At 39.5% G+C, this 14,609-nt stretch overlaps 1 non-coding gene across 1 annotated transcript; it reads left to right on the top strand.

The window, feature by feature from the left end:
- Window positions 1-14,043: 14,043 nt before the first annotated feature.
- On the top strand, window positions 14,044-14,150 carry LOC141624230 (small nucleolar RNA R71). The gene has a single exon (XR_012534040.1). It is a non-coding gene; the product is annotated as a small nucleolar RNA R71 (small nucleolar RNA).
- The last annotated feature ends 459 nt before the right edge of the window (window positions 14,151-14,609 follow it).

The raw sequence follows: 14,609 nt of genomic DNA, 5'->3' as shown, positions 1-14,609 counted from the left end.
TACGGCTTTCATCCTACAATTCCCCACATGGTCAAAGTACAAGTCAGGCTTGAAGCTTACATTCTACTTTCATAGATAACTCCGACTCGCGTTACTATTCTTACATATTGTTCATTATTATATTCAAGTAATAGTATGTATGTATCGTGTAAAACCCACCGTATGGTCATCCATGTGTCCATTCTTTCTCAGTTTCCTACCATCATTCTCGCCCATAACTATGAAAGATTCCATTACGCAAGCAATTCATTATGCACTCCGCGTCATATGGCAACGTCTTATATTATCATGACACTACATGTACTTTACTTTACCAATTATAATCACAAAATTAGTGTATATCCTCTAAGTTCATCATTTTACCTTTTTTATCTGCTTAAACATGTCGTACTACTATGTGTTAATCACCCATTATGAAGGATTCCACACCAAGTCAAGATCAACATACTAAGCACATAGTCAAACGTAAACAATTCATGAGGACCAATTACGTGATATTTCTATGGTCATCCAATCATTAGGAGGGCATTAAAGTCTCAAAAGTAGGGGCACCTATTAAATAATTCGTTGAAAATAGACAAAACCGCATGCAAACAGTCCACTCGATCGAGTGAAATGGCCACTCGGTCGAGTGGACCGGCACTCGAACGAGTGAAGAAGGCACTCGATTGAGTGTCCACTGGGCATAAATTTTTTCGAGAGTTTCTTACTCTCTAACTCGTCCACTTCCCTACATAAGTTTTAAATAAGTTACGATGGTGGTTACCACACCACCTAACATCCTAAAACAAGCAAGCTCTAGGCCTTATGGCCTTAATTACAACACTCAAAATAAATAGTTCAAATGTCAAACCGATGCAAATGTTAAACAAATTTACTTAAAGCAACTAAGGCTAAGAAGAGGAATTCCTCCTCTTAAAAACCTCTTCACCCACCGGACTAAGGCTCCATCATTTTTTACCGGTGATTCCTCCTTTCGGGGGCTAAGCTCCTTACTCCTTGTCTCGCCCAAGGTGTCCATCGTCGTGTCTTCCTGTATTGCATTGACATATTGGTCACGATACTTCATAAGTCCCGGTGCCCAACTCGACGCTCCTCCTCCACTCCCACTCCTGTAGAAAACACCACCCCCACCCTCTTGTGTGACACCACTCATCTCCTCTTGGTGGGTACTACCCACGTTCTCTCGGTAGTCACCTCCCACATTCTCTTGGTAGCCACCACTCATATTCCCTTGATAGCCACCATTCCCATCTCCTTGATAAGCATCACCAAAGAAGCTCCCGGTGGTGTAGTTAGGTCTCGTCCAAGGGCCAAGAAAGTGTCCTTCATCATGGGGAATCGTAGTACTCCAATCTAAGGGTTGGATACCATAAGCTTTAAAGACTCTCGAGGTGTTACCATCCCCGGACCAAAAGTTAGGGCGGTGAGTGGGTCTTATACCTTGGTTATAGGTGAACTCATGCATGTCTCTTAGGACTAAGGAGTGGTTCACCCTCTCAATAAGCTAAGGTCCGCCATGGGGTATTTGGTAATTATAGGTTGGCGGGGGTTGGGTGTATCCCTCGGTGTAAGATGGCATGCGCATGGAATGCCTAGGTGGATCACGGAGTGGTGGAGACTCGTGCATATATGAAGATGACAGGGCATAAGTAGAGTTCCTAGGGAGGTCAAAGGGCGGCGAAGGCATGGGCACATACGAGGATGATGGGGCAGACTCAACTCTCGTCCAAACTTGACTCTATCATGACACATTATACTAGACTCTTGGAATGGTTGTCATTTGTAAAAATCTTGACAATTTTAATATGGAAAATTCTACATAAAAGGTTACTTGTTATCACAATTCAATTGAAATCATTAAGAAGCAATTAAGACAAGGATTGGCTTGGTACAATTAAAAATCCGGGTAAGTGAAATGCCGACTTTCGACACTTCAATGTCTTTAAAATGAAAGAATTTTCGACATAAAGCTTGTTCAAGCATCATAAGTTTTTGTTTAAGGTAACCATAAGTAATTAAGACATGTAGTGAACATAAGAAAATCAAAAATTTTGACATGACTAGTACCAAATTTTCGGGTAAAATGGTCACATTTTAAGATGAGATTTCCTTTGTTTTTCTCATAATATAGCAATAACCATCAAATTTTATAGTTTAACAACATACTTAAACTATTTTTAAGGCACAATTTACCTTTGTTCATGGGTGTTTTAAGAGGAATTTGAAAATTTCACCCAAGTTTTAAGACGAAATTTATTTCATTTTGAGGCCGTATAGCATGTTACTAACAAAGATGGTGGTCTTAAAAGGCAAATAAACCAAGTTTTACTCATGAAAAATCGAAATTTGGGCATGAATTGCCTATATTTCGAAAATTTAAAACAGAGTTTTAAGACGAAATTTTCACATACCAAACAAGATCCATCCATAACAACACAGATTAAGCTTTTGTTTTTCAATTAAACTCACCAACAAGCACCAAAATCTGAGGTATAAGCTCGACCATATTTTCGTGTTCTCCACCTTAGGTGGAACAATTGGCACAAAATTTTGATATTTAGCATCAATAATGGTGTAGAAAGTCATTTTACTACCATGAATTAAGTAAAAACATGAAATTAATTGACAATTTCTGGATACATTAGCATAGATCTAGCAATTGAAGATGGAGAAAACAAGAGAAAACATGGCCTACTTACATTGTTAATTAGAAAGAGATTTAAGACGGAAAAATTAGAGTTGAAGCTTAATCCAAGTATCAATTTCCAACAATGGAGTTTTGGGATGATTTTTGTAGGAATTTTGGCATTGCAATAATGAGGTGAAAGTACGATATGAAGGAGATAAGAAATGAGAAAATGGGATTAAATCCGTGTAAATCCCAACCCAGCACTCACTCGGTCGAGTGGTGAGTCCACTCGGTCGAGTGGTGAGTCCACTCGGTCGAGTGGACTTTCACTCAGTCGAGTGACCGAGTTCACTCGGCCGAGTGGCCTATTTTCAGAATGTTTTCATTTTCTGGAAATGGGTCCACTCGGTCGAGTGCACTGTACTTGATAAGCCCATTTTATATATAGTTTTAACTCCCTATTTTAGCTTGATTTTATTTGATTATTGCACTTCCATAAGTGTATTTGTGAGCTAATTCCGTGTTCTAGGTGTTTTGCTTGTATTCGTGGCATTTTGTAGGAAAAGAAGTCTTTGGTAGCTTTTTCCCGTCAAATTAGAAATTACCCAAGTTTACGGCTAATGAGAGCAAGTCTTGACCATGCAAGGGCGTTTCGGGAAGTATAGGGGCATTTCGGGAAGTAATTGGAAATCCCGAGCATGAAGAAACCAACTTTGGTTGGTGTACAAGTAAAAAAATAAAGTCCAAGTAAAAGCCCAAGTTAAGAGCACGCATTAGATGCCATATGATCCCTAAGATGTCTAAGACGGACTCATGAATATGCAAGCATTGGATTTCACATCACCATAAAGCAAGAAGTTAAGGTGAAATTAAGACGAAAAGATAAAAACCCACGACCCCGATCGTGGTGGGGTGTCTCCGATCGGGGTTGCCCCTCCTTATGTTGTTTACGTTTCACCCTTTATTCCTATATAAGGGGTGTTGAATCTGTCATTTGGGACACCACATTTTACACACTTCATACACTTTATTTCAGTTCTTAGAATAGTTTAGATTTCCTTATTGTTCTAAATAAATTCTTTTAGCAATTTCAAGTTATATACAAGTTACATTTCAAAGTTATTTTGGTTTTATCCTGTTCTTCATATTCAAGTTCCATTCTTATTGTAAAGGTAATTCTATTTCTAGTACTTATTTCATTCCATTATCATCATGTTCATTATATCATATGTTATTAGTTTAGTTTCAATATATGTGAGTAGTTTATTTTGTCTAGGGATTAGGGGAGCCATGCATAATTAGTACTTGTAAATATTGAATTGGGATGCTATAATATCGATTAAAAGTTTCTATCACATGCTTGTATTGAATTGTTAGTCTTTGATTATTGGCCACAATCCTAGATTAAATTTGTTAATTATTTCTAAAAGTCGAGAGGCACGGAATTGAATTAGACTAAGCATGTTTAGTAGACCAATCTAGTAATAGTGAGAGCTTGCTAGAACCCGTTCTATGATTGACAATAAGGCCGAGAGGTGGTTGTCTTTAAGCCTAAACAATTATCATTATTAAGAATTCCTAGTTTGACATGAGAATTTACATATTAGACTCTTCTTTATTATTATTGATTTTACATTATTTTATCACAAGTTTACCAACCAACCAAACAATCATACGATTACCGACCTTGATAGAATTCACTCCATGACAACTTGTTTAGCAATCCCATCTCCTTGTGCTCGACCCCTATTATTACATTCATTTGTTACTAGGATATTTATCTTTGTTAGGTGTGCGATAGCCTATTAGTACTCGGATGAGTGTGGACTAGTACTAGGTAGAGTGACTGCTTACGGCTTAAAATTTTGGGTCGAAATAGAACGATGAGGTCCCTGCAACATAAAGAGAAGGTTCGGGCACCACCGGTCATCGGTGATTCACCCGAGTTAGTCCATAAATTGCCCTACTTACTGTCTTTGGTATGCTACCGTATCATTAGTAATTACGTTACCAACTTATTTCACTAATCACATGCCACGTGTACACTATCATGCATTTAATTAACACACGGCGCAATGATTTTGAGAGTAAAACTACTATCCATATACCAACACTTGCTATTCATCCTCACCCATGCTACTCACACTAGCCTAAGCATTCAACCTCATGCACATTCCCACATCATTGAGCATAACTATATCATACAAGGACTCAACGCTAATCATGCATTCATGGAACCATGCAACTTCCACATAGCGTTCACCCATACACATAACCACCCACGTAGTGACCAACCGAGACAATAGGCACTCGTTTTGATATGAGAGCGCCTACTCATCCAATACCGATCTTCCATTGTACTCATATCGGGTTCATTTTATTAGACATACCTAGGTTCATTTTGGTTCATTGGTTTAGGTCCAAAATCGTAGCTCTGATACCACTTTGTAACACCCCCTCCTTGCCCGGCCTAGACAATGGGAGGATGTTACCATCTCGGTCTCCCGAGGCGGTGAAATCAGAGTTGCAATTAAGATTTAAATAAATAAAACATTAAGTGAATTACATAATTGGTCGGACTCTCGAGGAGGTTTAATTTTCGGTACTTGTCGTTAGGAGCACCTAGACCAAAACACAATTTATAACTTCACAAACAACTCTACAATTAGTAAAGAGGCAAGTAAAGGTCGGATCCCAAGGGACGGGAATTGAGATGACATTTTCTATTACAACTAGTGGTGTCTAAGGGTGTCACAAATTGGGGTTTGAAGTAGAAGATCACTAAACTAAATAGCAATGAAAGTAAACAAGCAAGATGAATTAAAAGGGATGTAAACAATTGATAAAAGGCACTAGGGTGTCATGGGGTCACAGGGGATTCATGGGAATTGATCATACAAACATATTTTCAAATTATAAGCAAGAAATTATTGTTGCGATGGATCGAGTTGGTTTATATCTTACAATCCTAGGAAAGTTTGGGTCCCGGAGCCGAATCGATTAGATTGTACAACACCTACAAGTCGACTTAATCTTCCCTACTCAACTATATGCATGGTCTAATGAGACTCAAGTTGGTTTATGTCTTACAAGTCTCATTGAAAAGATAGGTGATGGGTAAAAAATGCAAGGATTCATATGCTCGCATTTCATCAAACATAACATGTGCACAACAAGCAAGCAAATAACCTATGAAAACATATTAATTTAAGCATGAATCATCCCCCATGTTGGTTTCCCCTAATTACCCATTAACCCTAGCTAAGGAAACTACTCACTCATTATCATGTTGAACATGCTAGCAAGGTTGTCAATCATACCAACAAAGTAAAACATGATGAATAAATGAAAGTGATTAACAATAATTAAAAAAAAGGATTAAGAGAATTATACCTACTAATGATTCCAATAATAAAGCAAAGAATAATAGATGTACTTGATGATAGATTGGAAGGTTGTCAATCTCCCAATAATAACCCAAATAATATTCAATTACCCAAAACAAAGGATGGACAGGAGAGAGATTAAGGAAATGAAACTTGTATTAAAACTTGATTAAATGTTGATTACAAGATTAAAGAGAGATTTGATTGATATTAACTACACTAGAGATTGCTATGAAGAACATGCTAATCTAATTAGACTAATGGGGTATTTATAGTGGGGATTAGTTGCATAAATTAGGGTTTACTAAGGGCTTAAATGACGATTAAGTCCTTGAGGAATCGCCGGTCTCTAGGGAGACTCCGGTCTCCTTTTTGCCGGTCTTAGAAAAATATGCGCATCCTTCCTTGAAGCTTGTAGAAGACGAAATAACTTTTAGAGAATCCGGGCGTCCAGGGCACGGGATGTGCGGATTTGGGTGATTCTGGACGGGCGTCCAGATGGGGATGACGGGCGGATTGGGCGTGTTTTGGACGGGCGTCCACAGGGGGAAGACGCTCGGATTGTGGGTGCTGGACGGGCGTCTTGTGGACAATCCGTTCGGATTGTCTTACAGCTTCTTTCTTTCTTCTTTTCTTCCTTTTTCATCATAAACTCCTTGAGGATTTCCTTGGGGATGCAAGGATCTTTTATCATCATTGCCCATCTACTATAGTATGTACAAAGGCCTTCTAATCTTGTTTTCTCTTTGATGCTTGGTCATTCAATTTAATCAATTTAGCTTCATTTTGCCATGAAAATGCAAGGTTTGCACTCCTTTCCTACCAAGGACACAAAACCTCAAATAATATGCAAAACAAGGACTAAAGACAATAAATGACCCAAATATGCACTAAAAAGCATGGGAATAAGGCTAATTCGGGGACTAAATATGCTCTAATTATGGTCACATCAAATATTCCCAAACCGAACCTTTGCTCGTCCCGAGTAAAGAGGTGACAAAGACTAGGGCCATTATTTTAAACTAACCTAATAGCATAGCTGATATGAGACAATTAGCGGGTCTCACTCCGCCCCTTCAACTCACAACAAGACAACCATGAGGTAGGATGCCTTCTTGCAAGGCAAGGTGGGTCTTGCCAAAATGGCGACACATCCAAACATTAAGCACACAAAATCAAGTAATGGATGTATCTACAAAAGAATAGCCACTTTCCTCATCTAAGTGGCGGAAATTATCTATAAGGGAAGCAATTCAAGGGTACACACTCCTTCATAGATGCAATTTCTTCAAACTACTAAGCCTAGAAGGATACCAACAAATCACCTCCAAATTGTGTCAAGCTAGGGTACCTTTGTCCTCAATCGTTAAATGCTTTTGTCAAGAATAGACTCCCTATGGTGTTAGAAACACTGGAGGATCGCAGAATTCCCCCTCTTGCCTAGAAAAGAAGAAGGGTCGTCCCCTCTCTACCATGCACAAAAATGGATACGATGGATAAAGGGATCAATAGATATTTGAGTTTCATTTTGGGAGTTTGCTTTGTTGTTTGTTTTTCCCCCCAATTTCTCGTGGCATATAACATTTGAGAACACTTTCTTTTGCCATTTCTTTGATGTTAGGCATTTAAATACTTGACAACTTTTCAACTTTTCTTTGCATTTTTTTTGAACATTTTCAAAGTCACCCCATATGTAGTGAGGGTGCCTTATATTTGAAGCATTTAGGAGTCTATTTTTGCTCCTCTTTTCATTTGATGCATTTTGCAAACTTTCTTTCACATTTCATTTCATTGAACTCAAATCAATTTCTTTTTGTGCCCATTCCCTTTGATGACAAAAAAATGTGGTAGAACATGTATGAATGATGGATGCATGGTTTCACGGGTCACCTTGGAATAAACGGTAGCCAAGGAGTTATCACACCACAAGGTACTCTTGACTAGGCCTTAATCCATGGGTCAAAGGATACTAGCATGACACATCCTAGGGTGTTTTACAAGTATTCTAACAAGCAAAGTCTTAAGAAGAAAAAGCATCTACTAGGGCCTATATACACTTGTCAAGTTTCCCAAGTAGACGGTTTCGCAAAATTTTCTAACATGCAAACTACATGCCATGATGCAACTAACATATAAACATCCTAATGCAAGTGATTCTACCAACTAATATGCCATATAAACTAAAATAATCTATTAGGTAGGATCTCTTGCTTGCTAAGGAAGTCACCCCTCGCCCCTTTTTTAGAGGGGAGTACTAAAAATATCAATTCTATGAAAATTTAACAATGATCTCGCCTATATTAACGGGGCTTCAAGGCTGGTTCTGAACGCTGCAAAGTCATTTGGAAGCGGAAGAACTTTTGAAATTGCGCGAAACACGCTGAGCGCAACAGAATGAAGAGGCATTTTTCTCACTCCGTGACCTTATACCTGTTTTAGAATACGGAAAGTTTGAGAATGCGTGCGCTACCTTTCCCAGGACCGGAATGATTATCCCTGCTGATTTTTAAATATAAAGAAGATATAGAATATTGCAAGTCCTAAATTCACATTGTTATACCGCATCAATCAAAATAAATCCACATAGTCATTAACATAAAGAGGAAAAAGGAGATTGGAAAGATCATACCATGCGGTCTTCAATGTCCTCATGTCTCGGATGTGGCGTAGTCATTCAATGTGAACAAGGATAGGACAAATACAATATATACAAAAAATATACAAGTCTAAACTACAAAGGAAATGAACTTGTTTTTGGATTTTCAAAATTTTTCAATTTTTTTGGTTTTTTTTTGAATAAAAGTTAAGTTAGAATTCCCCATCCCCACACTAATATGGGCATTGTCCTCAATGGCCAAAATGATGGGAAATTATGCAAGCATGATGCATGAATTCTACACTAAATGCAAGCTACACTAATCTACACTACATGATGCATGTTTTTTTGTTTATGACGGAGAGCGTAATTTAGATTACCTCCCGTTGCGTATGCATGTACTTCCCCAAACCGAGATAGACATTATTTCTAATGTCATAAAGTTGGGGTAGTTCATGCACACACAATGCAATGCATGAAACTAAATTGTCATTTTGGATTTTCAAAAGTGGGAACAATGAAATAAGAACACCTCAATGGGGCCGAGGTGTTAGTCCTCATGTTGCTAGGACTCTCCAACTATGATCAAGATAAAAATAAGTAAAACAAAGAAAGAAGTAGACAAACCTCAAGAGGGTAGGAGCCTCCAAAGCTTGCTAATCTTCCACCATATCATCATTGTCATCATCTTCCTCAATAGAAGTGGACTCATCACCACTCCCCTCTTCACTTCCTTGCTCACTTCCTTCATCACTTTCTTCATCATCTTCATTAGCCTCTTCTTCTTCATTTACCTCTTCAATAATGCCCTCATCATCAACAACCTCATCACCGACAACCTCATCACCGACAACCTCATCGTCACCCGGTCTTTCACCCCTAGATGCACTTGGAAAGAAAACTTCCCTATCCGCCCAACTAGGCAAAGGACATGAAGGATCAAGTAGTCCTTGCCTAGCTAAATGAAGAAGGTGTGGATATTGGGCCAAGTATGCATCTTCCCGATCTTTATAAGCTTGTTTGTGCATCTCTTGCATAAGTAGAGTCATGTAGTCATTGCCCACTTCAACACCTTCGGGCTTGAACTCTTGATATTTGAATGGATAGGGTGGTGTGACAATGGAGGAGGAGGGCATTTCAATTTCACCCCTTTGTTGACGGATGATGTATTCGGCTTCCTTTGAGAGGGGAAGGAGGTAGATTGTTCTATGAACACTCAAGCGGCATATCTTGGAAGGCAAAGTAAAAGATCTAGCATCATTGGCGAGCCACCCATATTTGGTGTCAAGAGGATTATGCTTGACCCACTTGTACTTGTTAATCATGGCATCCATGTCAATGAGATGACCCCCTCTTTTCGCCACATACTTGCTATCGTTGTTGAAATTCGGATCAAAGTATTTGGCCAAGAGAGTAACTAGACCTCCATTTACGATAAAAGCGGTGCCTTCCTTTCCAAAATCAACATTGAGCCATCTTTCCACCAAAAGCCTTAGAGCATTGTAAGGCTTGGTGAATTCCCTTCCAATATTTAAGGCCGACTCAAGTAGAACACAATCGAGCTTGGTAAAGTGGTTAGTGTCTTTTCTTACAATGATAGTATTCCCGATGACCTTGTGCCACACTCTAATGCCCGGATGGTGGACTAATAGAGTGCGACAAGCATGAAAGTTCTCAAATTTGTTCCCGGAAATCGCCTCCCAAAGAGGTGCGGGGTCATATTTTCCGAGTTTCTTATAATAACGAGGTGTATCACTAAGACCTAATGCTTTACTCAAAACATCAAAGGTGATGCGCCTATTCACATTGGCAAGGCGAAACTCGATGTATTCTCTAGTCTCTACCTTAGTCACTTTCAATGAACTCAAGAATTCTAAGGTAAGGGATGGGTATGTCAATTCTCTTGTAGTAAACAATTTTCCCAACCCCATGGCTTCAAAGAAGGCTTTTGTTTGCTCAAGGACACCCAATTTGTTCAAGGCATCTTCACATATGAATTTGGTGGGTAGAATGGATTTCTTAGCATACTTGGCAAATGTATCCCTATGGGAGTTAGAAATGAAAATTACCTCCGGATAGTTTGATAATTGAGCAATTTCCGGAGTTGTTGTTGTTGTTGCTTCCAAGGGAGGATTTTGTTGTTGTTGAACTTCCAAGCTTGCACTAGCAACCACCATAGCCATTGAGGCTTTCTTTGCTTGAAGGCATTGTTGCCTTTTTGAGAGTGCCTTTGCCTTGAGTGCCTTTGTTGATCCTTTTGTTCTTGCCATTGATGATTATACCAAGAAAAGATTGAAAATCTTCAATTTCCAATTATACCCAAATCGATTTTAAGATGAAAGGATTTGCCTTTGTAATTCAAAAATCGACTCAAAGGTTGAAGATTTTGGTGCTTGGATTGATTATTGTTGGAAGAGGAGGGATTAATTGTTGTTGTAAGGAAGTTTGGATTTGTTTTTGTTGAATTTGGTTGAGGAAATCTTGTTTTGGTGATGGAGAGGATGAGGGTTTTGGGGTTTTTGGAAGTGTTTTGAATGTATGAATGAAGGAATGAATGTGGGAGGGGGATTTAAAAACACCCGAAAATTTCGAACTGTAGGGGGAAGACGAGCGTTTTTCCTTCGGGACGCTCGGATTCTGCTCGTTTTGGGTTCAGGAATTCTCTCCTAAAGACGAGCATCTTTCAGTTGGGACGCTCGGATTCTTCAGTTGCAGGACGAGCGGATTCCAATAAAGACGGGCGGATTCTATTACAGCGAGTTTTCTTATTTTGCACTGGCAAAAAGACGGGCGTCTTTCTGCAAAGATGAGCGGATTCTTCCAGACGAGCGTCTTCTCTGTTGGGACGCTCGGATTCTTCAATAGTCCCAAATTTTCAATTTTTCAGTTCAATTGGACGGACGGATTCTGCAACAGACGCCCGGGTTCCCTAAAGACGAGTGGATTCCCCTTAAGGACGCTCGGATTCCTCCTAGTCTACCCGGATTCAGTTCCATCCGTGCACTTGCATATCCCGTGTCATTTTCATTCTTCAAATCCCGTGTTCTTCATTGTAGGGGCACTACTAAGGCATGAATAGCCTAGGCAATTGCTATCCCCACACTAAGCTAAAGCACTACACATCAATAAAATCATTAGTCCCTCCCTCCTTCTCTAAAAAATGATAAATATCTTGATCAAAGTATAAAAATCCAAAAATAACAAAAATGCAATGTAAGAATTAAAATGCAAGTTAGGGAGTTAGAAATATTTACAAGTGGTGGTTTGGAGAGGACTCCACCAAACTCTCATCCTTAGTGAGATGTCATGGGGGCATGTCCAAGGTGTTGTTGATGTTGCTCAACACCTTGAAGAAATAGTCAAAAGCTTGTTCATTATCATGATAAAGATCTTCAATAGATCTTTGCCCTTGTTGTCCTTCATGTTGGTCTTTATCGATAGCATTGCCAATGTAGGGATTGAAAATCCCTTCAAACTCATCGTCCCAAAGACCATAAACTTCATCTACTTGGTCACTAAAGATCTCTTGAGTTGATAGAGACAACTCTCCCACTTTCTTGTCTTGGCCAATGAGGCCATCCTTTTCATTGCTTGACTTTGGTGAGCTTTTCAAGCTCTCTTTGTTACAATTCACTTGCTCTTTGAATGGAGCATCATCAACTTTCTTCTTCCATTGGAATTCCGACTTCTTCCTATCATCCTTCCGGCTATAATGATCAACCATAAAACATGGTTCATGCAAACGGGGAGCTTTCATGGTCTTGTCAAGATTGAAAGTTATGCTCTCATCTCCCACTTCTAGAGTGAGCTCTCCATGCTTCATATCAATCACCGCACCCGCGGTGTGCAAGAAAGGTCTTCCTAGAATGATCGGAATATTGGAGTCTTCTTCCATGTCAACAATGACAAAGTCCACCGGGATGAAAAATTTCCCAACTCTTACGGGAACATCTTCCCATATCCCTAATGGTGTCTTCGTCGATCTATCGGCCATTTGGAGTGTGATATTGGTGCATTTAAGCTCTCCCATCCCTAACCTTTTACTCACCGAGTACGGCATAACACTCACACTAGCCCCTAGATCACATAAGGCTTTGTTGATCGTGGTGTCGCCAATGGTACTCGGTATTGAGAAGCTTCTCGGATCTTTAAGTTTTGGAGGTGAACTCCCTTGAAGTATTGCACTACTCACCTTAGTGAAGGCGATAGTCTCAAGCTTTCGGATTGACTTCTTCTTCGTGAGGATGTCTTTCATGTATTTTGCATAGGCCGACACGTGATTGATTAATTCCGTAAAAGGAATCGAGACTTCCAAATTCTTCACAATTTCCATAAATTTTTCAAGTGTGTCATCAAATTTGGGCTTGGTTTGACGACTCGGAAAAGGAAGTCTAATCACAATGGGCTCCTTCTCCTTGGCCTTGTCTTCATTTTTCTTTGAAACTTCTTCTTTTGATGGTTCTCCATCCTTGGAGTTTTGCACAATTTCTTCTTTGTCACTAGCTTCCACAACTTCATCCTCAACTTGCTTCTTTGGTGCCTCATACCTTGTACCACTCCTCAAGTGAATGGCACTAACCGTTTCATGTCTTGGGGGATTACTTTGAGGTGGTAATTGCCCCTTTTGTCTTTGTGAGTTTGAAGATGCTAGTTGAGTCAATTGGGTTTCCAACATTTTGGTGTGGGCTAGGATGTTGTTGATGGTGATTTTCTTTGCTTGACTATCCTTTTGCATTTGAGTGAAAAACTCTTGTTGATTCTTTTGCATTTGGAGGACCGCTTTTTGAACATCAAAACCTTGGTCATTTTGTTGATTGTATGGAGTTTGATTTTGGTAACCTTGGTTTTGGTTGTAAAAGGGTCTTTGATTTTGGTTTCTCATGGGAGGTGGAGTGTATGTTGGTTGAGGGTTTTGAACATTTTGGCTTTTGTATGAGAGATTTGGGTGGAATTTGGTGTTCTCATTGTAATAGTTGGAATAAGGGGTACCACTTTTGTATGCTTGAAAAGCATTTACTTGTTCATTTGTTCCCCTACATTCACTTTGGTCATGTCCCAAAGTTCCACAATTCTCACATATCCCACGTGGGATTGATGAAGATGCCGTCATGGCATTAACATGATGCTTTGGTGATTTTGAGGCTTCTTCAAGCCTAGCCATAGATTTTTCAAACTTCAAATTGATGGTATCAATGTGAGCATTAAGTTGAGCACCCAATTGAGTAATAGAGTCCACTTCATGCTTTCCTCCTCTAGTAGCCTTGCGAGGCCTACTATATTGTGAATTATGGACTGCCATTTCCTCAATTTTGTTCCTAGTTTGATTGTCATCAACTTCGGTGAACATTCCATTTGATCCCATGTTGAGAATGTTTCTTCAGTCTTCATAAATACCGTTCCAAAATTGTTGTACCAAGAACCACTCGCTAAGTCCATGGTGAGGACATGAGCGGCAAATTCCTTTGAATCGCTCCCAAGCTTCATACAAAGATTCTTCATCTCTTTGCTTAAAGCCCGTAATTTGAGCTCTTAGCATGTTAGTATTTTCCGGTGGATAGAACTTTTTGTAGAAAGCTAGAGCCAATTTCTTCCACGAATCAATTCCGAGAGTAGCCTTATCAAGGCCTTTCAACCATTGTTTCGCGGTGCCAATTAGAGAAAAAGGAAATAAGGCCTATAGAATTTGGTCTTGAGTTACACCGGTTTGAGATATCGCATCACAATAGTCACAAAAAGTCTCCATATGAGAGTGAGGGTCTTCACTAGGCATCCCCCCAAATTGGCTTCTTTCGACTAATTGGATAAATGCGGATTTGGCAATAAAATTTCCGGTTAAGTGTTGTGGTGTGGGAGTACCATTGGGTAGGTTCTCCTCGGTTGGTACGGAATGTGATGAAAATTTAGGCATTGTGGGTTGATTTTGTGTTGGATTTTGTGTTGGGTTCTCCTCACCTTCTCTTGCAAAAGGGTCGATGAACTCAATAGTGTTTGGTTG

This window comes from Silene latifolia, chromosome X (assembly GCF_048544455.1).
Source record: "Silene latifolia isolate original U9 population chromosome X, ASM4854445v1, whole genome shotgun sequence".
In the NCBI taxonomy this organism is placed as follows: domain Eukaryota; kingdom Viridiplantae; phylum Streptophyta; class Magnoliopsida; order Caryophyllales; family Caryophyllaceae; genus Silene; species Silene latifolia.
This window is presented reverse-complemented; position numbering and strand designations above follow the sequence as displayed.